This window comes from Sarcophilus harrisii, chromosome X, assembly GCF_902635505.1.
Source record: "Sarcophilus harrisii chromosome X, mSarHar1.11, whole genome shotgun sequence".
Lineage (NCBI taxonomy): Eukaryota > Metazoa > Chordata > Mammalia > Dasyuromorphia > Dasyuridae > Sarcophilus > Sarcophilus harrisii.
Window position 1 is genome coordinate 8202192 of NC_045432.1, and position 23603 is coordinate 8225794.

General features: G+C 37.7%; 1 long non-coding RNA gene across 1 annotated transcript in view; it reads right to left on the reverse strand.

Moving 5' to 3' along the window:
- The window catches only part of LOC111721656, a 68001-nt gene that overhangs the window by 14155 nt on the left and 30243 nt on the right, over positions 1 to 23603 (reverse strand). Inside the window, exon 5 of the long non-coding RNA XR_004230460.1 lies at positions 1075 to 1185. This is a non-coding gene — a long non-coding RNA (uncharacterized LOC111721656). The remainder of the gene's footprint in view (positions 1 to 1074; positions 1186 to 23603) is intronic.

Here is a 23603-nt window from a genome sequence, read left to right on the forward strand (position 1 = left end):
GAATCAAAAGATCTTGCATATACTTTATAAGCAAATGTTTTTATTTATTGTTAACTGTTTTTGCAACATAGGAAAGCTTGTTGCTTTCCTGCTTGAAATTGTAGGTAGAGGAAATTCCTAGGTAAGGCAGACCTGTAATTTGATTGGCTCAGAATTTGAATTCAGGTATAACTATTTGATTGTTGTTAACTTAGTACTCCACCATTCAAGGGAAATACCATGAGCTGCTCAAAAGAAATATGATGTGGAATACAGTACAGCTAGATGTAGATAAGTAGGAAGGCTGAGAAGATGGCCGTATATATTATGGAAAGATGGACTTATATTGTGACTCAGTTTCATTTCTGTGCAATTTCCTTTCTGAATAGGAATGTTTCCCACCTGGTTGATTCTGGCTATGATACCCCTATAATACTCTGGAACTCTGTTGCCTGATTGGTTGTTACCAAAGGTGTCTATGACTTTTGCCTGAAATCAAACAGTGCCAAGGGAGTTTTCCCTGGTTATAAGTATGAGAAGTGAATCTGTGACTTTAGGCTTGAGCCTGGGGGAATAGACCTGATACTAATACAACTGCATCCTTCTTTCTTTCATAGCAAATTATTTTTTACCATAGCAGGAGAACTGTAATCTTTTTTTTTCAATTGTACATCTTGTGAGATTTTATTGATTCAAAGAAAGCAATGACCATATTTGCTTTAATTTCTGCAATCTTTTAAAAAATGAATCTTACTGTAACAGTCATCAAACACCTGAGAATTGCTATAGTGAGGAACAAATATAAAGGACTCTATTACTTCAGGACCACTAATTGCCAACTTCCTAATCTGACTATGGAAAATGAATTCATTGACTTGTTGTCTCTTTGCTCATTGGGTTAATAGTTGTATATTCATATATAAAATTAGGTCTATAGAGTATCATAACTTTCTGGATGGCATGAGGATAATATATGTACTCAAAGAGGGGATAGGATAGATATGATGTGATAAAGATGTATATATTTTTATGTTTAATGGATTAGTACACTTCACTTTTGTGGGCTGCTAGGGGGTGTTGTAGGAGATAGAGTACCTGGAGTGGAGTCAGGAAGACTCCAAATCCGCCTCAGACACGTCCTGGTTGTGTGATCTTGCACAAGTCACTTCACCCTGTTTGCCTCACTTTCCTCATCTGCAGAATGAGCTAGAAAAGGAAATGGTAAACAGCTTTAGAATCTATGCCAGGAAAATTTCAAATGGGGTCACAAAGAGTCCGCCACGACTGAAAAATGACTGAACATTTCACTTTGGGAAAAGCAACAGAATTATTCGACTAATTCCACTGAGCATTAAGATATATAATATATAGTTGACATTTCTAGAGTGCCTACAATGTGCTAGGTACTGTGCTAAGTACTTAACAAACACTTCCTTTGATCCTCACAAGAACACTGGGAAGTAGGTGCTATCATTGCCCCATTTCACAGATGAGGAAACTGAGGGAGACAGTTACATAACTAGTAAGTATTTGAGACTGAATTTGAACTCAGGCCCAGAGCTCCTAGCTGCTTCTATTGCCTCCTTATCCCCTGTTGGATCAAATATAAAGTCCTTTGCTTGGCATTCAAAGCCTTTCAGATAAATTTCCTCCCTTTCTTCTGGTCTTCTTGTACCTTTTCCCCCAACACATACACTTCAGTGACACGAGACTCCTAGTACCGGGGCATGAAACATTTTGCCTCCTCTCCTTTTAACTACTGACCTCCCTGGTTTCCTTTAAGTCCCAACTAAAAATTTATCTTCTCCAGGAAGGCTCCCCAGTCCCTCATAATCATACTGACTTCCTGCTGTTATTTCCTATTTCTGCTGTTTATATCTTGTTGATACAAATTTGTTTCCATATTTTCTTCATCATTTGACTGTGAGCTCCTTGACTGTCACTTGTCTCTTTTTTCTCAGCAGCACTCAATGCCTGGCACATAGTAGGCATATAATAAATGTTTACTGAGGGACTGATAGATGAAGAAGCTCAAGTAATGACTTAAGATCAGTGACAAAATCACTCCCACGTCCATGTCCATCCCACTTTCCCGCATGACATACCCTAGAGCGATGATGCTAAGCTCCAGTTATACCCGTGGCTTCCAAGGATAGCCTCCCAGATGGCAGCAGGAATAGACTGTCTAGACATGTAGCTTGATGGATGCCATCATTCCAAAGTACGTCTCAGAGATAGTCTGATTCCTTCAGAGCCAAAGCACACGTCGCCTTTTAAAAACAGCTCACCTGGCGGCTAAACAACAGCTGCTGCTTCCAAAAATGTAATACCAGGCACCCAAGAAATAAATACCATGTTATGTCCATGGAAGAGCTTTCCACATTGAAACAGCCCAGTTATTTTAGGGATCTGACTCATTCCTCAATTGATTGACTCTAACTTTAACTTTTAAACTCTCGTACTTCAACCTAACTGCATCACACTGTAAAGCCCAGTGAAATGGTATGTTTTGGTGGCTCTTTTTATATAGGTAACATGTTAATTGCCAAGTCTTGTGAATTCCAATTGCTCAATATCCCTTCTCTCTACACCAGGCCCTCAAATACATCTCACTTGGACCGTTACCTTCTAGGTTCTCTCCCCACCCCATCTGGTCCCATCCAATTTCCCACTGCAAAATTGATGCTAGCCCTATAGTGCAAATCTCAGCAAGTCACTCTTTTTCTCAAAAAATTGTAGTAAGTCCCTGTTGTCTTTATTTTTCAGATTTATTCCAGATTACACTCCCTCATATGTCCTCCAGTCAACTTCCTTGAAATTCTCCCAACACAAGACATTCAAACTCCTAGCTCCTGTCCACTAGATCTCTTCAGGACTCAGGTAAAGAATCACTTCTCTTAACACTTTCACCAGTTAAAAGTGCATTTTTCCAATCACTGGGCAATTCAAACACACAATTATACACACATTATATCCATACACATGTATACTCTCCATCTATTTTCTGTTTGTCTGTTTCATTATGTTACAAACATAAAAATAAAACAAAAACAAAACCCTTTTTGCATGTTATTTTAAAAACTCCAAGCAAAGTGTAGGGGTCTGGACCAGAAAGGGCTTAATAGCTGTAAATCAGTTTTCCTGCTCCCTGCCAGGCCCTTCGTCCCAGCTAGCATCTGCTAGCCTTGGAGATGACTCTAGAGAATAACCTTGAGGACTAAACCTCCTCCCCCCCCCAAAATACTCCCACACAGATGACAGGATTTCCAGCTTTTCCTATATTTCATACCCTACCAGTATTTTATAAAACTGATATCAAGATAACAGAAGGATGGGAAAAACAGGGAGAGAGGCTGGGCAGACAGGGAATTGTGCTCTAATGCCCATAAAGGGATCGAGATGGGGGATGTCGAGGGGGGAAGAGAAAAAGATCAAAATCAATCCTACATTCCCATCTCCTAAGGAACATTGAAGGTTTCTATAAGAAAATGCTGTGGCAAGTCAGTCTCCAAAACTAAAGAGGGTTAGCCAGCTGCTATCTCTATAGGGAGCAGCAGAACCAAACAAAAGATTGGACACAATACACAAATCAGGAGAAGTGTATAAAGGGACCAGGATAAGGGACAAAGCTAAACTCTTGGTATTCTTCCCTAGAGAGATAACATGTGTAGTCCCCCAGAACTACATTGTCAGGAGTCACGGAGGGTGTGTGATGTGACAGGAGACTTGGGAGAGATTCTGCTGTTCTATTTTGATGATCTTAAAAGGAAAATAGAAAGCACGTAGAAGAGGAATATATTGGGAGAGGGAATGAAGGAGACAGAGAATGAGGGAAATTATCTCACATAAATGGGATGCATAAATCTGGGCAGCTAGGGGACACGGGATAGAGTGTGGGGTCCGCTATCAGAAAGATTTATCTTTTTGAGTTCTAATCTGGCCTCAGACACTTACTAGTTGTGTGACTCTGGATAAGTCATTTAACCCTGTTTGCCTCATCTGTAAAATGATTTGAAGAAGGAAATGGCAAACCACTTCAGCATCTTTGCCATAAAGAAAACTAATGGGGTCACATCACAGTTGGGCACAATTGAAAATAACTGAATAACAGTAAGAAGAGGTCTATATAACAAGGAGGAAAAGTGGGAAATAGAAAGCAGAGGGAAAGAATTACAAACTGAAAAATAAAATAAATTGAATTAAAAAAAAAACAACAACAGCTTAGACTGTTTTAAGAGTAGGAGGACTTCTAGGTCATGGGACCAATAAGATGGCAGAATGGACATCTTCTCCAGACCCCACTAATTCCCCAAATCTTCAAAAGAGGGGATTTGTACACCCTTTATAGAACTGTACCCCAATATGCAGGACAAAGATCCAATCCTGATGAGAGAGAACCCAGAGAAGAGCATTCCTCCCAGCACCTATTCCAGATATTTGCCCAGAATTACACAAACTGCCCAGGGGGTATGTGCCTGAGGATCACCTTGTTAGCATCACCTCCAACAGAGGGGGCAAAATTTTGACCGAGACTTTGCCCAAACTCTCCCCCCCCCCAACTCAAATGCCAATAAGCAACAGACACTGCTTCTTGATCCGAAATAAATGAAGGAAAAAAGTATGACACTTTCTGCCAGGAGTCAATACTAGACTGCTGAGACTTTCTATGGATACTTTCCTTATTCTCTTCTACCTTGTAAAAAGTACCAGTCCAGCCCCAGGAAGGAAAGAGCACCAAGGGAAGAAATGAGGCATGTATAGGGACAACAGGCTCAGGCCAGAGTCGCCATCACAGTGAATAAGTGAGTAGAATTTCCAATCCTGTGATTTGGGGGTGAGGGATAAGGTACTTTCAAAGTACCTGAAGTCACACTTCGTAGGCAGGCTCTTAATGCTGCTTACATGAAAGGTCAGCCCTGCCGTCATGTTCTGTTTCACAAGTCAATGTGAGAAGGTTTTGATATATGCCCAGATCACCTAAGATGGAAGCAACGATGTCGGAGCTGCTTCAGGGACAAGACATTCTGTTATAGCCTCCCATATGGGTAGAGGCTGCCTCTTTCCATCAGATGGGTAGCCAGAATTGACTGCATCTTTCAGTCTTTCTGATTGAAGACTCTCTTTCCAGCCTCATGGAGGAGGCAAGATCTAGTTCCTCTCCAGCAAGGATATAATGGAGTGGCCCTTTCCCATAAGCCCTGTGGCCCTGGACCTTAGAATTTTGGTCTTGTTTCATTTGTCCTTCTGAGGTCTAGATGCAAAAATTCTGGACCCAGGCTCTGGAGCCATGAGGTCCTTGGAAAAAAGATTCCAGACCGGACCAGTAACAAAACCCTGAAAAGCCAATTTTCTAGGATTCAGGCCCAAGAATGGTGTGGGGTTAGTGCTGTTTAGAAACTGAGCCAAGCAGAGATCTCTTTTACTTCCCAGCAACCACAGGACTGTGGGGGGACTGTGCCTCCAAGGTGGAAAGAGGGGGAGAGATTTTTTTTCATGTTTGTTCTTGCTATACCTGCGAAGCAAATATTTTTTGGTAAAAGCTGACCTGACTGTGGTTAAGTGAATCAGGGTTCTTGGGCCCTGAAAATTAAATGAACACATTTGGTGGGGGATTGAGACAATAGAAGAAATGAGTGTTCCCAACCTCATAGGGGTACTGCAGACCCCCAAATGTAACCCAGATGGCCTTCAGGCAGTAAGGGCCAAAGGCTTCCTAGTGCAGGGGAATCACTCCCAACATCAAAGGCCTTCATTTCTCAGGGTATGAGTGGGTTAACAGCTCCCTCCAACTCCTAACCAGGACAGGCCACAGCACAGGAATAAACGTACCAAATCAAAGAACCTACGGAAATCTTCCAGGATGTCAGGACCCTATGACCTCTGCTGAGTAGGCTCTTTCCTGTGGCTAGGAATTACACTGAGCCAGCCTCCCTTTGCATCCCACCAATGAAGGAATCCATTTCTATGCCATGGATATGCATCCAAGGATGCAGGGCACTATCAGCTCAGCATGGCACTTAAATACTTATTGGATCTTGTGAGCATGGATTGTTGCATTCACTGTATTTGTATCTCCAGCACCTGGAACAGACTGGGTACTTAAATGCTTATTGAGTGACTATTTGCAATTGTTTCTAAATTCCATTTGTCCTAAGGGCAACCTTTTGGCCACTAGATGGCAACGTTACCTCACTCAATAGAAAGACAGCTTAAGGTCCCTTGTGGGAGTCTATGTAGGACTCTGGGATCCCAGGCATGGAACCTTCCATCCAGAAGGGACACCCAAAGCCATCCAGGCCAGTCCGGACACCCCTCTGTAGCGACCCACCCCGGTGGTGGACCAGAGTGACTCAGAGGCACCCCTGCCACCTTGGGACAATCCTAAATAGGAAATTTTTTCTGACATTTCCAAATTTTGTGGCTGGGAATGGAGACCTCAGTATGGGGTTCATATTCTCCCAGCCAGCATAGGAAACCCCTCGGTTTCATTTCAAGAGACCAGAGATTTGGCACTGAAGAAATCTCAAAAACCACTGACTCAAACTTCCTCATTTTTCAAATTGGAAAATTTTCTCATTTAACCCCATAAAGGAGGTATCCCCATTTTATAGATGAGTAAACCAAGGCAGATAGAAACATAAAGATTTACACTTTCACCAGTAAGACTCTGAGGCCAGATTTGAACTCAATATTTCTGGGTCTCAATTTCCTCCTCTGTAGAAACACTTCCCAGCTGTAGAAAGACTCCCAGCGGCATGGCCCTCTGACATACCTAGCTATGGCACGGCAAGAAGGCAGCTCATCAAGGGATCAGTCTCTTTGGCCACATCGATTCATAAACCATCGATAATATATTATGGAGATACAGAATTAGAGGTACTTTACACAGTGAGCGCTGAATTATAATAATGCCTAATTTCTTCAAGAGGCAAGTTATGTTTGATCTTCCTTCCTCGTTTTACAGAGATGTGGGCGGCTACAGATGCAGAATATTGTACACACTCTCAGTTTCGCCTAACTTCTGTGACAAAAGTGATAATTCTATTGGAGAGGTGGACATCAATAAATGACTTATAAAAACAATTTTTAAGGAAGAGAAAAGGGACCATGTGGTAAAGAAGAAAAAATGATGGACATAGACTTCAGGTATGAAGAAACATGATAAAAAGCTATAATAAAAAATAAAATTTAAATGTAAAATTAAAAAAAAGAAACATAGGTTCAAATCTCATCTCTGGCATTTAATAACTGTGCGACTAATGAGGTTTGGTGCAGGGCAGAGAGTTATGGGAACCTCCTTCGTAGCTTCTTCATAAATGCTGTAAATGGAGTGGCCCTTTCCCATAAACCCTGTGGCCCTGGGCCTTAGAATTTTGGTCTTGTTTCGTTTGTCCTTTTCAGGTCTAGATGCAGGAATTCTGGACCCAGGATCTGGAGCCATAAAGACCTTGGAACAAAGATTCTAGACCAGACCAATAACAATAACCCTGAAGGAGCTTCGCAGCTCCTTTGTAAGTGAATTTACAAACCCGAAAAGTTAGACTGGCAAAAAGAAGTTTATTGTTGGAACTGAGAAGCCAGTCTTTGCTAGGAAGACTGACTTCCTTAGTGGCAAAGTCCCGACAGAGAAGTAAAGGTCTAGCAGAGGAGTCTTGGCAGAGAGAGATGAAGTTCCTAGCAGAGAAATCCCAACAGAGAGGTAAAGAGGGGTGTGGTCCTGTTAGGGAAATAGGTGAGAGAGATAAAGGAGTAATGCTGAAAAGAGAATGTCTTCAGATCATTATCTACTTCAACAACAATACTATATGATGATCAATTAGGATGGACGTGGCCCTCTGCAAAAATGAGATGAACCAAATCAATTCTAATGGAGCAGTAATGAACTGAACCAGCTACACCCAGGGAAAGAACTCTGGGAGATGACTATGAACCACTACATAGAATTCCCAATCCCTTTATTTTTGTTTGCCTGCATTTTTGATTTCCTTCCCAGGATAATTGTACACTATTTCAGAGTCCGATTCTTTTTGTACAGCAAAATAACTGTTTGGACATGTATACTTATTGTGTATCTAATTTATATTTTAACATATTTAACATGTATCGGTCAACCTGCCATCTGGGGGAGGGGGTGGGGGGAAGGAGGGGAAAAGTTGGAACAAAAGGTTTTGCAATTGTCAATGCTGAGAAATTACCCATGCATATAACTTGTAAATAAAAAGCTATAATAAATAAATAAATAAAAGAAGAAAAAAAAAAAAAGAAAAGAGAATGTCTTCTCAGCAGGCAGAGTGTTCTCGCAGGCAGCTATGCCAAGGGAGTTTCCTTGGCCAGACATGATTCCTGTTTTGGCCTCTCTCCAAAGAATGAGCCCCAAGTTGTCCCTTTTTATAATTTGAAACTTTAGCTAGGGTCTGCGTGCAGTTTGAGTTGAAATCAGACCAAAATCTTCAAATTGAATAGAAATTTTCCAATTGAATGAGTGTCCCTGGACTAGTCTCCAACTCAATAGAGTTGGACAGAAATCTAGATCTCCAGCTCAGGCTAAGGAGGAGTGGTCCTGGACTCAACTAGTCCCACCCAGATAACAGAATGAAACCACTTATCTTGATTCCCTGGGGCGGGTCTTTTGCAGAGAGAAGGGTTAAAGGAAAATCTCTCCTTCAAGGAGTTTCTACCGCATGCTGCCTCCCCCAAGTCAGACCAGTATGGAGCTCCCTACATCATTACTATGGGAAAATCACTATCTAAGTCTGTTTCCTTATGTATAAAATTGGGATAATAATAATAATACATCTCAATGAGATGAGACTCAAATGAGATAACATGTGTGTCCCACAGATTCCTGGGAGCTGTTCTTCCACCCCCCACTAGCACTGGCAGGTCAGGCCCCTGAAGGTACTGCAGGTAATCCTGAGTGGTTGAGGTGGAGTAAAGAGGTCATACTTCATGATCCACTATCTTTGTTTTTCCTGTGATATCGCTTGATATCCAATAGCCTACTCCACTTAACACTTAGACATGGGCATATACCACAGTAGTAGAGTTGTTGCCAAATAATCCCCTCCCCTCAAAGTCTGTTGACACAATCTCCCACTGGTACCTACAGAGTCTAGAGGAAGGTGAGCCCGAGCCCAAAGAGCACACCTAGGCAAAGGCTAACCCTCCGCCCCTGGCAGGGACCACACTGAAGCCTATAAGCTCTTCCATTGCTTTTCTGCTGGCCTTCTGGCAGATTCTGCCTTTTCCTGTTGGGTTCAATTTGTGCTGGGCTCTCCCTTTGCCTTAAAATACCACCCCCTGTTTCTGATCTTCCTCACATCCTCTAAACCCTCTTTATCTCAGTTCTCTCCCACACCATTGCCTCTGTGCTGGTTACATCCTCTTCCTTTCCCCGTCTTGAATCCCTGGTGAATCAGTTCAATCTGCCACCTTTGAGTGCTTTGTTCCTACATCCTATTAAATTCAGTCCCTGCCAGATCCCAGCTTTGGATCACTCCCAACAATAAGCTTGGTCTTTGCTCCTACTCAGGTGCTACTGAATGAAGGTCAAAGAAATCAAAAAATTGTGCTGTGTCTACTAAAGGGTCATGTTACATAATCTCAACTGGATGCTCACTGCCACTAGGCAATCCTTCTAACTTCCCTTATGAATTCCCTCTCCCACTCTCCGATGGCTCTTCCAAACTTTCTTTTCCTTCCTCAACCCTCTCAAGGCTCTCCTGCCTCCAACCCCTAATCTGAGAGCCCTAACCCTAACCTTTACCTCATGTTTCCTGAAAAATTGAGGCCATTTGCCACGAGTTCCCTCTTTTCCCCTGATGAGATGCTTTCTCATCACACACCACACAGGTGCATTTTTTCACTATCTCTTCCTTCACTCCTGTCTTGCCTAAAGAGGTGTCCCTTCTTTTTTTGCCAAGGATAATGCACACACAAGTGATCCTATTCCATCTCATCTTCTCCAACAAGTTGCTGCCCCCTTGTCATCCCCATTCTCACTAATCCTTAATTGCTCCCTGCCCATTGGACACTGCCCTGCTGCTTGTAATCATGCCCATGTGACTTTCCCATCCTCAAAAAATCCTCATCTGATCTCTCTATCTCCACCAGCCATGGATCCTCTAGCTCTCCTCCCCTGGGAGGCTAAACTCCTTGAGAAGGTTGTCTACAATGGGGTACCTCCTCTCCCTTTTGTCATATTCTTTTAACTCTCCTTAGTCTGCCTTGTAATCTCATCATTGAGTTGAAACCACCTTATCCAAAACCCCCACTCACCTCTTACTGGCCTTTTCTCTAACTCTTCATTCTTTTTTTTTAATAACTTTTTATTGACAGAACTCATGCCAGGGTAATTTTTTACAACATTATCCCTTGCACTCACTTCTGTTCCGATTTTTTCCCCTCCCTCCCTTCACCCTCTCCCCCAGATGGCAAGCAGTCCTATACATATTAAATAGATTACAGTAGATCTTGGATATAATATATGTGTGCAGAACCGAACAGTTTTCTTGTTGCTCAGGGAGAATTGGATTTAGAAGGTATAAATAACCTGGGAAGAAGAACAAAAATGCAAGCAGTTTACAATCATTTCCTAGTGTTCTTTCTTTGGGTGGTAGCTGCTTCTGTCCATCCTTGATCAATTGAAACTAAGTTAGATCTTGTCTTTGTTGAAGAAATCCACTTCCGTCAGAATACATCCTCATACAGTATCGTTGTTGAGGTATATAATGATTTCCTGGTTCTGCTCATTTCGCTCAGCATCAGTTCATGTAAGTCTCGCCAATCCTCTCTGTATTCATCCTGCTGGTCGTTTCTTACAGAACAATAATATTCCATAACATGCATATACCACAATTTACTCAACCATTCTCCAATTGATGGGCATCCATTCATTTTCCAGCTTCTGGCCACTACAAACAGGGCTGCCACAAACATTTTGGTACATACAGGTCCCTTTCCCTTTTTTAGTATCTCTTTGGGGTATAAGCCCAGTAGAGACACTGCTGGATCAAAGGGTATGCACAGTTTGATAAGTTTTTGGGCATAGTTCCAAATTGCTCTCCAGAATGGCTGGATGTGTTCACAATTCCACCAACAATGTATCAGTGTCCCTGTTTTCCCACATCCCCTCCAACATTCTGCATTATCTTTCCCTGTCATTCTGGCCAATCTGACAGGTGTGTAGTGGTATCTCAGAGTTGTCTTAATTTGCATTTCTCTGATCAATAGTGATTTGGAACACTCTTTCATATGAGTAGTAATAGTTTTAATTTCATCATCTGAAAATTGTCTGTTCATATCCTTTGACCATTTATCAATTGGAGAATGGCTTGATTTCTTATAAATTAGAGTCAATTCTCTCTATATTTTGGAAATGAGTCCTTTATCAGAACCTTTGACTGTAAAAATGTTTTCCCAGTTTATTGTTGACCTTCTAATCTTGCCTGCATTAGTTTTGTTTGTACAAAAACTTTTCAATTTGATATAATCAAAATTTTCAATTTTGTAGTCAATAGTGATCTCTAGTTCTTCTTTGGTCATAAATTCCTTCCTCTTCCACAGGTCTGAGAGGTAATAACTCTTCATTCTTAAAGCCTTTGACAATGCTGCTCAGTCTTGTCTTAATACTCTTTTCCCTGTAGGATTTTGGAATCCTGTTCTCCCCTAGTCCTCCTTTTGCCTGTTGCAGTGCTCCTCCCTTCTGTCACTTGCTGAATCCCTCCTGTTAACTAGAAACATTGTGCAGGTTCCTGTTGTTGGTAGACCCTCTTCTCTTCTTCTATATTACTTCACTGGGTGATCTCATCAGCTCCTGTGAATTGAATGCCCATTTCTATGGTGAGAATTCTTATCCCCTGTCTTGACTTTTAGTCTAGTATCTCAAACTGCCTGTTGAACATTTCAAACTAGATGTTTCATGGACATTGGTCATCCAGTTGACATTGATATCTTTTCCTCAAACATCTTTCCTCTTCCTAACTTCCTTGTTACACTCAGGGGTTTCCCTTCCTTGAGGTCCCTCAGACTCCTAATCTAGGTGTCATCCTGAACTCCTCACTCTCACTCACTATATCCAATCATTTGCTGAGTCCTGTCATTTCTACTCAGGGACACTGCTAGGATTTCAATGAAAAGTACAAATTCTTAAGTCCTTCAAATTTTCCAAGATCCTCTTCTGGTTAAGGGGAGGGGAGGCTGAGGCTGAAGTGGGAGAGTTCTACCCAGCCCCCCTTCCTCACTACACTCATGATAAGTGATTTCTTCTCAGGAGCTTCTATAGTTGAACTCAGAGCCCCAAATTCTAAACTAGATTGATGGTTTTACACATACTCCCCAACTTAACCAATTCACTTGCTGTTCTCACATCTGGCTTTTATATAGGTCTTTGAAAGTTAAAAGGCACTTTATGTGCATAATCTCATTTAAGTCATACCTTTGATCATGCTGATTTCTGGGCCTGCCAACATCAGCAGAGAAGTTACAAAACATCAAACACAAATACAAAAGGTAAATAGTGAACCCCAAAACACCAGAATTTCACAGGACCTAGCCACATCCACCCAGCACAGGAAGTCAGCACTGACTCAGTTCAGCTACTGTCGCTTGTAAAGAAAGCCACTGCAGCTTGTAGAGGAAACTTGGATAACCTCCCCTGCCCTAAAAGCAGACCTTAATTTTTTGAAAAAAATAAGCAAAAAAGCAAAAAGAGCTCTAACCATAGATAGTTTTTCTGATGAAAGAGAAGAAGAGATTTCAATCCCTGAGGAGATTAAAAGCAGATCATCTCCAGATGAAGCCCCAAAGGTTGATACAAGTTGGTCCCCACCATACAAGGCTCTCCTAGAAGAAATTAAAAAGGATCTTAAAAGAGAGCTGGAAGAAAAATGGGGAAAGAAAATGAGAACTTTTACAAGAGAGTTTGGAAAAGGAAACACAAAATACAATTAGTGAAATGGAAAAAGCATATAACTCATTAAAAGATAGATTTGACAAAATGGAAAAAGAAAACAACTCCCAGAAAAACAAAATTAGTGAAATGGAAAGAGAAAATAAGTCTGTAAAAAACAGAATTTGTGAAAGGGGAAAAAAGCCATAGAACAAAACAATTTATTTAAAAATCCAATTGGACAAATACAAAAAGAAGTTAAAAAAATGAAGAAAATAATTCATTAAAATTGGAACTGAACAAATTGAAATGAATGACTCAATGAGACATCAAGAATCAGTCAAGCAAAAGCAAAAAAAAATGAAAAAATAGAAAAAAAATGTAAAACACCTAATTGAGAAAACAATTGACCTGGAAAATATATCTAGGAGAGACAATGTAAGGATTATTGGACTTTCAGAAAACCATGATGAAAAAAAGAGCCTATATACTATTTTTCAGGAAACCATCAGAGAACTGCCTGGATGTCATAGAATCAGAAGGTAAAATAGCCATTGAAAAACTTCACCAAACACCTCCTGAAAGAGACCCCAAAATTAAACCTCCAAGGAATATTGTGGCTAAAATTCAGATCAAGAAAAAAAATATATTTCAAGCAGCTAGAAAAAGAAAACAATTCAAATATTCAGTAGCTCCAATAAGGATTACCCAGGACCTAGCAGCTGCCACCTTAAAATATGGAAGGGCCTGGAATCTGATATTCCGAAAGGCAAAGGAACTTGGAATTCAGCCAAGAATAAATTACCCAGCCAAACTGACCATTTTCTTCCAGAGAAGAAGATGGGCATTCAATGAAACAAATGGATTTCATTTATTTCTGATGAAAAGACCAGAGGTAAAAAAAAAAAAAAGAAATTTGATCTCCAAATATAGAATACAAGAGAAGCATAAAAAGGTTAAAAAAAGAACTCTTGAGAACTGTATTTATGATATGGGTATACAGAGAGTGCATGTATAATTTTATTTTACTGTTATAATATAAAAAAGAAACTAGAGGTGAAAAGGTAATTGTGCTGGAAAAAGGGGAAAATGGAGGTAAAATGAAGTAATCACATATCAGGAAGAGGCAAAGAAAACCTATTATAATTGAGGGAAAGAAGGGAGAGGGATGCACATTATGTGAATCTTACTCTCATCAGATTTGGTTTAAAGAGAAAATATTAGACATATTTGGTTTCACTAAGAAATTTCTCTCACCTTATTGAAAAGTAGAAGGGGAAAGGGGAAAAAGGAAGGTGTAGGCTAAATAGAAGTGAAAACAGAACTAGTAGGGAAAGATATAAGAAAGGGGGAAGGACTCTAAACGGGGAAGGCTGCTTGAGGCAAGTGATGCTCATAAGTAAAATACTGGAGAAGAGAGAAAAGGGAAAAGGAAAGAAAATAACAAGTTGGGGTTAATAAGATGGCAGGAAATACAAAATTAATAGTTTTCACCGGAAATGTGAATGGGGTGAAGTCCCCCATAAAGCAGAAGCAGATAGGAAACTGGATTAAAAGCCAGACTCTTACAATATGTTGTTTACAAGAAACACACTTGAAGCAGGATGATACATACAGAGTAAAGGTAAAAGGCTGGAGTAGAATCTACTATGCTTCAGGTGAAGTCAAAAAAGCAGGGGTAGCCATCCTGATCTCAGATCAAGCAAAAGCAAAAATTGATCTAATTAAAAGAGAAAAGGAAAGGCACTATATCTTGCTAAAGGGCAGCATAGATAATGAAGTAATATCAATACTAAACATATGTGCACCAAGTGGTATAGCATCTAACTTCCTAAAGGAGAAGTTAAGAGAGTTGCAAGAAGAAATGGACAGCAAAACTATAATAGTGGGAGATCTCAAACTTGCTCTCTCAGAACCAGACAAATCAAACCACAAAATAAATAAAAAGAAGTTAATGAGATAAATAGAATACTAGAAAAGCTAGATATGATGGATCTTTGGAGAAAATTGAATAGAGACAGAAAGGAGTACAATTTCTTCTTGGAAGTTCATGAAACCTATAGAAAAATTGACCACATATTAGAATATACAGACTTCAAAATCAAATGCAGAAAGGCAGAAATAGTAAATGCATTTTTTTTTCAGATCACGATGCAATAAAAATTACATTCAATAAAAGGCCAGGGGAAAATAGACCAAAAAGTAATTGGAAACTAAATAATCTCATCCTAAAGAATGAATGGGTGAAGCAGCAAATCATAGACACAATCAATAATTTCATCCAGAGAATGAAAATAATGAGACAACATATCAAAATTTATGGGATGCTGCCAAAGCGGTAATAAGGGGAAATTTTATACCTCTAGATGCTTACTTGCACAAAATGGAGAAAGAGAAAATCAATGAATTGGGGTTGCAACTAAAAAAAGCTAGAAAAAGAACAAATTTTAAAAACCCCAATCAAATAGCAAACTTGAAATTCTAAAAATGAAAGGAGAGATCAAAAAAATTGAAACTAAAAAAAAAAACTATGGAATTAATAAATAAAATTAAGAGTTGGTTTTTATAAAAAAAACCCCAACAAAATAGATAAACCTTTAGTTAATTTGATTAGAAAAAGGAAAGAGGAAAATCAAATTGTTAGTCTCAAAAATAAAAAGGGAGAAGTATACACCAATGAAGAGGAAATTAGAGCAATTATTAGGAGTCACTTTGCCCAATTTCATGTCAATAAATTTGACAACTTAAGAGAAATGGAGGAATACCTTCAAAAATATAATTGCCCAGATTAACAGAGGAAGAAGTAAATTGGTTAAATAGTCCCATTTTAGAAAAAGAAATAGAACAAGCTATTAATCAACTCCCTAAGAAAAAATCCCCAAGATCAGATGGATTTACATGTGAATTCTAAAAACATTTAAAGAAGAATTAACTCTAATACTATATAAACTATTTTTAAAAATAGGGAATGAAGAACTCCTACCAAATTCTTCTTATGACACAGACATGGTATTGATACCTAAACCAGGTAGGACAAAAACAGAGAAAGAAAATTATAGACCAATCTCCCTAATGAATATTGATGCAAAAATCTTAAATAAAATATTAGCAAAGAGATTACAGAAAATCATCCACAGGATAATACACCATGATCAAGAAGGATTTGAAAAGGAAAGGAAGAATGATTCAATATTAGGAAAACTATTAGCACAATTGACTATATCAGTAACCAAATTAACAAAAACCATATGATTTTCACAATAGATGCAGAAAAAGCATTTTGTGAAGACTGGGTTAGCACCCTGGATGCCTTGGAAACAGCTGGAGTCAGGATAAGCAAAAGTCTTTATTCTTGATCTTTAGGGGTAGAAGTGAAGGGAATGGACATAGGATCTCCACGACCCTCCTTCTCCTCCTCTACTGCCAAAAGTGACACTGGCTTGTCTTACTCCATCCCCTAATCCTTCACACAATTCTCTGTATACACCAAAAGATCAAACCAGCACAGAATAGTGGGAAGGGCCATTTTCCAAGCATATTCTAATAGACTATAGTCTAATCTACCGATTAGCCTTAAGTGCTTGGTTGTCCGACCTCAGTGCATCAACTCAGAGTTTCAGCCCTTTACATATATTGACCTACAGATAGATGTATAGAGATGCACAGATAAATAAATGGATAGACAGCCAGATAGATAGATAGGCAGAGATTAGTAGATAGATAGATAGATAGATAGACAGATAAACAGATAGAAAGATTAATAAGTATATAGACAAATAGACAGATAGTAGAAAAAATATTTAAATGGATATACACACAGACAGATTTACAGATAAAGATAAAGATAGACAGAGAGGTAGATAAATAGAAAAACAGATGGTAGACAGACAGATAAATAGAAAAATAGTAGACAGATGGATAGATAGATAGGTAGACCGCCAGACAGATAGATAAAAACAAAGATAGATAGATGAATGGATATACAGACAGGCGAGCAGGCAGACAAGCTGAAAGACAAAAAAACAGACAAACAAGTGCTCGGTTGTCTGACCCCAGTGCATCAACTCAGAGTTTCAGTCTTTTACAACATTTGATAAAATCCAGCACCCATTCCTATTAAAAAACACTAGAGAGTATAGGAATAAATGGAGTTTTTCATAAAATAGTCAGTAGCATCTATTTAAAACCATCAGTAAGCATCATATGTAATGAGGGCAAACTGAACCATTCCCAATAAGATCAGGGTGAAATAAGGTTGCCCACTCTCACCATTACTATTTAGTATTGTATTAGAAATGCTAGCTTTGGCAATAAGAGTTGAGAAAGAGATTAAAGGAATTAGAGTAGGTAATGAGGTAACCAAATTATCACTCTTTGCAGATGATATGATGATATACTCAGAGAATCCTAGCGAATCAACTAAAAAACTATTAGAAATAATCCATAACTTTAGCAAAGTTGCAGGATACAAAATAAATCCACATAAACCCTCAGAATATCACCAACAAAATCGAACAGCAAGAGATACAAAGAGAAATTCCATTCAGAATAACTGTTGATAGCATAAAATATTTGGGAATCTATCTACCAAAGGAAAGTCAGGAATTATATGAGCAAAATTACAAAAAACTTTCCACACAAATAAAATCAGACTTAAATAATTGGAAAAATATTAAGTGCTCTTGGATAGGCCAAATGAATATAATAAAGATGACAATACTCCCTAAATTAATCTATTTATTTAGTGCTATACCAATCAGACTTCCAAGAAAATATTTTAATGATCTAGAAAAAATAACAACAAAATTCATCTGGAAGAACAAAAGGTGAAGATTTTCAAGGGAATTAATGGAAAAAAGCAAATTAAAGTGGCTTAGCTGTACCAGATCTAATACTATATTATAACGTGATGGTCATCAAAACCATTTGATACTGGCTAAGAAATAGACTAGTTGATCAGTGGAATAAGTTAAGTTCACAGAACAAAATAGTCAATAACTGTAGCAATCTAGTGTTTGGCAAACCCAAAGATCCCAGCTTTTGGGCTATGAACTCGTATTTGACAAAAATTGCTGGGAAAATTGGAAACTTGTATAGCAGAAACTAGGCATTGACCCTATACATTGTATACTAAGATAAGGTGAAAAAGGGTTCACAATCTAGACATATATAATGATATTACACACAAATTAGAAGAACATAGGATAGTTTGCCTCTCAGATCTGTGGCACAGGAAGAAATTTGTGACCAAAGAAGAATTAGAGATCATTACTGATCACAAAATAGATAATTTTGATTATATCAAGTTAAAAAGCTTTTGTACAAACAAAACTAATACAGATAAGATTAGAAGAGAAGCAATAAACTGGGAAACCATTTTTCCATTCAAAGGTTCTGATAAACGCCTCATTTCTAAAATATATAGAGAATTGACTCAAATTTATAGAAGTTCAAGTCATTCTCCAATTGATAAATGGTCAAAGGATATGAATAGACAATTTTCAGATGAAGAAATTGAAACTATTTGTAGTCATATGAAAGAGTGTTCCAAATCACTACTGATCAGAGAAATGCAAATTAAGACAACTCTGAGATACCACTACACACCTGTCATATTGGCAGAAAAAGATAATGACGAATGTTGGAGGGGGTGTGGGAAAACTGGAACACTGATAAATTGTTGGTGGAATTGTGAATACATCCAACCATTCTGGAGAGAGATTTGGAACTATGCTCAAAAAGTTATCAAACTATGCATAGTCTTTGAGCCAGCAGTGTTTTTACTGGGATTATATCCCAAAGAGATCATAAAGGAGGGAAAGGGACCCACATGTGCAAAATGTTTGGGGCAGCCCTTTTTGTAGTAGCTAGAAACTGGAAACTCAATGGATGCCCATCAGTTGGAGGGCTGATTAAATTATGGTATATGAATGTTACGGAATATTATTATTCTGTAAGAAAAGACCAGCAGGAGGATTTCAGAGAGGCCTGGAGAGACTGACATGAACTGATGCTCAGTGAAATGAGAAGAACCAGGCAACAACATCACTATATGATGATCAATTCTGATGAGCATGGCTCTCCCACAATGAGATGATTCAAACCTGTTCCAATTGTTCAGTGATGAAGAGAATAATCTACACCCAGAGAGGACTGTGGGAACTAAGCATGGACCACAACATAGCATTCTCACGCTTTCTGTTGTTGTTTGCTTGCATTTTGTTTTCTTTCTCAGTTTTTTTTTCTTTCTTCTTGATCTGATTTTTCTTATGAAGCAAGATAACTGTGTAAATATATACATATTTACATATACATATATACATATATTGGATTTGACATATATTTTAACATATTTAACATGGATTAGTTGTCATCTAGGGGAAGGAATGCAGGGAAGGAGGGGATAATTTGGAACAGAAGGCTTTGCAAGGGTCAATGCTGAAAAATTACCCATACATATATTTTGTAAATAAAAAGCTTTAATTAATTTTTTAAAAAAAGGAAAAACCCCAATCTAAAAAAAAAAGAAAACAAACTCTAAATGAATTCTCAAAGGAGGAGGGAAAAAAATCTTAGGAGTAGATGGATTTACAAGCAAATCCTGAATTCATGTCTCACTTGGATGGCTATATGTTGGGACTTCTCTGACTTCTCTACCAGGCCCATGAAATTCATTATTTGTAAAAGCACTTCTTCCTCTAAGAACTTAATAACCTTAGTTGGCACTTTCTCTCACTGCTCAGCCTTGGTCCTTTCTCTTATCAACACACTGCCTTCCTGATTGGAGGGTACCACCATGAACTCCAAGCCTCTGCAGAGAGAATTCTTTGTTATATAGTTTGGAAGACTTATTATTATTATTATTCCATTTTAATCTAACTAATGACTATTTGCTCCTAGAATGTTGGCCTGACCCCAATAACTCTCTAGTAATATTAGAGATAATTACAATGAATTTTTGGATTCCCCAAGTGCTGGATCCACCCACATTCTTGTCTTAGATTACCACACTCAGGATTTGTTTTGGGTCCACTCAACCTTGTGTTTTGGGTTCCCTTTGTAGATTGGCTTCACCCCAATTTTATATTTTCCATATCTTCTCATATCCATTATCTACCTGGATTTCAAGTTGCTCTGTATAAAATTGCTTAATTAAAGTATATGTGATTCATGTATGCCTCATGCATAGATACTTTTGTGGAAGTATTCATGTGTGACTCATAGGTAGAAACCTTTGTTAAAATTTTATATAATATAAACCTTCTAGAATTTGGGGGAGGGAACCAAGACTCCTTTCTTTCTTCTTTCTTTCTTTTTCCTTTCAGTCTCTTTCTTTCTCTTTCTCTCCCTCCCTCCCCTAACTCTTCCAGCTATCTATAATTTTAATCAGGAATTTATTGTCACTGACTTTTTAAAAATTTAGACTTTCAGTGGGAGATAAAGAGAGAAAACTGGAAAGTTCTTTCTTTCTCTCTATTCACAACTCTGGCCAAATTGGAGATTGCACAAATAAAGGTAGACAAAAAAGGAAGAAAATCTTGCTAGTTTGTACAAATTTATGGTATTATAAATTAATTAGAGACTAAAATTCTAATCAAAATATAATATCTTTACTGTAAATTTCCAAATTATGTTAAAGGTTTTTGTAAAGGATGTAAAACATCTCGTGGATTTTGGACAGGGGAGAATTTGGAGCTAGTATTAAGATTAAGCACAAAAAACAGTCTCCTCCATCTGCCTCTGCCTCTCTCTCTAAGTGTCTCTCTCTCTCTCTCTCTCTCTCTCTCTCTCTCTCTCTCTCTCTCTCTCCCTCTGTCTCTCTGTTTGTCTCTGTCTCTCATAAAAGGTGACAGATGTATTGTAGTAGAAGGTGATTTTTAACTGCTAGAAAATAAACAGAACTGAAGGTAGTTTGAAATGATTTAGCAGCATTTACTTGTTTAGATAAATTAATAGCAAAGTTACCTAAGTTGAAATAAACTGTACAATTTAAGACATTAAAATATAAGTATCAATTGGTATTACATAAAGAAGTCTGCACAAGGGAGAATCAGTAGAATATTAGATTAGAAGATGATTGAAAAAATAAGATGGACTTAAGAAAGTAGCAAAGGTAAAGAGAAAGGGGAAATCAGTACAAAAACAAAGGTTTTGAAGTTGGTGGGCTTTAATCAATGTCCAAAGAAAGAAAAAAACAACATGTGAAATAGACTGTTCAAACAAGTAGAGAGAGAGGAGAAAGAGAAAAAAAGTTAAAAGAAGGAGGAATCTGTACTGACAGAGTGAATACAGGGTTTGAAAGTCAAAGATTTAGAGTTTTGGAAATAGGTTTGAGGAAGCTTTTTGACTGCTTTTTGATAAGAAGGATTTGAGGGTTTTGTTTTTGTGTTTTTGTCTTTGTTTTTCGTTTTTTTTAGAAATGCCTGTTAGCAATTTCAGACAAAAATATTCTATCAAATTATAATGTTTAGCAAATGGCAATAATAGAAATAAATCTGCAGTGTGGAATTATTTGATTATAATATACTAACATTCTGTTCTTGAAGGAAGAGCAAGTCCCAGCCCTTAGAGACTCTTGGGTTCCAAAAAGAGAGGTATGGGAAGGTGAGACTCCCATCATGAACCTTTGAAAATGAACAGAGAACAGTGGGCTCTATAATTTGAGGTACTAGCAGTTAATGGACCATAGGGACATGGAGGTTTTGAATGTTACCATTAGTGATTGCAAATCCAGATATGATTTGGTTGAAATTAGATCTGAAACTAAATTATAATGTGGTCTCATTTAAAGTGAGCTGTGTTCTCTTAATAGGATATTTGTGGCAAACCAGAACTTAATGAAAAATACATTTGCTATCTGTCATTAAGGCAATATTCTTGAAAACTGCATGAATGAGAAAAACCCAAGTACAAATCTAGTCTCAGATATTTATTAGCTCTGTGATCTTGAGCAAGGCACTTTAACCTTTGTTTGCCTCAGTTTCCTCCTCTGTAAAATGGGATAACAATAATACCTAACTTCTAAGTTTATCATAAGAGTGAAATAATAGAGTTATTAATTGTGAAGTGCTTAGCACGGTGTCTGGTATATGATAAATGCTATATAAATGTTTGCTATTAGGATTTTTATTAAATTAAATTATTCTATACTGGTTTTTGAATGTGATTATTATAGAATCCCAGATTGATAGATGGTGAATTTCTATATAAAAGGATTCAGAAATGGAATCAAATGAATTGATGCTATTGACTGGCAAAAAAAGGTTTGTATCATTTTTTAAATCCACAATATTATTTATATTATAGTTACTCTTTTAATTTTTCTTGTGATTTTTGGAAATCAATGTATAAGAAAGGCTGTTAATTTGAAAAATAATATGCAAATTGTGTTGCAATTGTATCACTAGAAAAGTAATTTCTCTTTTGATCTGGATGATGTTAGATCATGAATTGAATTGTAAAAAATGCTGCCATAAAACCAGGTAGGACAAAAACAGAGAAAGAAAATTATAGACCAATCTCCCTAATGAATATTGATGCAAAAATCTTAAATAAAATATTAGCAAAGAGATTATAGAAAATCATCCCCAGGATAATACACCATGATCAAGAAGGATTTGAAAAGGAAAGGAGGGCTGGTTCAATATTAGGAAAACTATTAGCACAATTGACTATATCAATAACCAAATTAACCAAAACCATATGATCATCTCAATAGATGCAGAAAAAGCATTTGATGAAATCCAATGCCCATTCCTATTAAAAACACCAGAGAGTAGAGGAATAAATGGAGTTTTTCTTAAAATAGTAGCATCTATTTAAAACCATCAGCAAGCATCATATGCAATGGCAATAAACTAGAACCATTCCCAATAAGATTGGGGTAAAACAAAGTTGTCCACTATCCCCATTACTATTCAATATTGTATTAGAAATGCTAGCTTTGGCAATAAGAGTCGAGAAAGAGATTAAAGGAATTAGAGTAGATAATGAGGAAACCAAATCATCACTCTTTGCAGATGATATGATGACATACATAGAGAATCCTAGAGAATCAACTAAAAATCTACCAGAAATAATCCACAACTTTAGCAAAGTTGTAGGATACAAAATAAATCCACATAAATCCTCAGCGTGAATACATCACCAAAGAGAAATTCCATTTAAAAAACTGTTGGTAGGATAAAATATTTGGGAGTGTATCTGCCATGAGAAAGTCAGGAACTATATGAGCAAAACTATAAAACACTTTCCACTAAAATAAAATCAGATCTAAACAATTGTAAAAATATCAAGCACTCTTGGAGAGGTCGAGCAAATATAATAAAGATGACACTTCCTAAACTAATCTATTTATTTAGTGCCATACAAATCAAACTCCCAAGAAACTATCTTAATGACCTAGAAAAAATAACAACAAAATTCATCTGGAAGAAGAAAAGGTCCAGAATTTCAAGGGAATTAATGGAAAAAAAAAGCAAATGAAGGTGGTCTAGCTGTACCAAATCTAAAACTACATTATAAAGTAACGGTCATCAAAACCATTTGGTACTGGCTAAGAAATAGACTAGTTGATCAGTGGAATAGGTTAGGTTTACATAACAAAACAGTCAATGACTATAGCAATTTAGTGTTTGACAAACCCAAAGACCCCAGATTTTTGGATAAGAACTCACTATTTGACAAAAAGTTACTGGGAAAATTGGAAACTAGTATAGCAGAAACTAGGCATTGA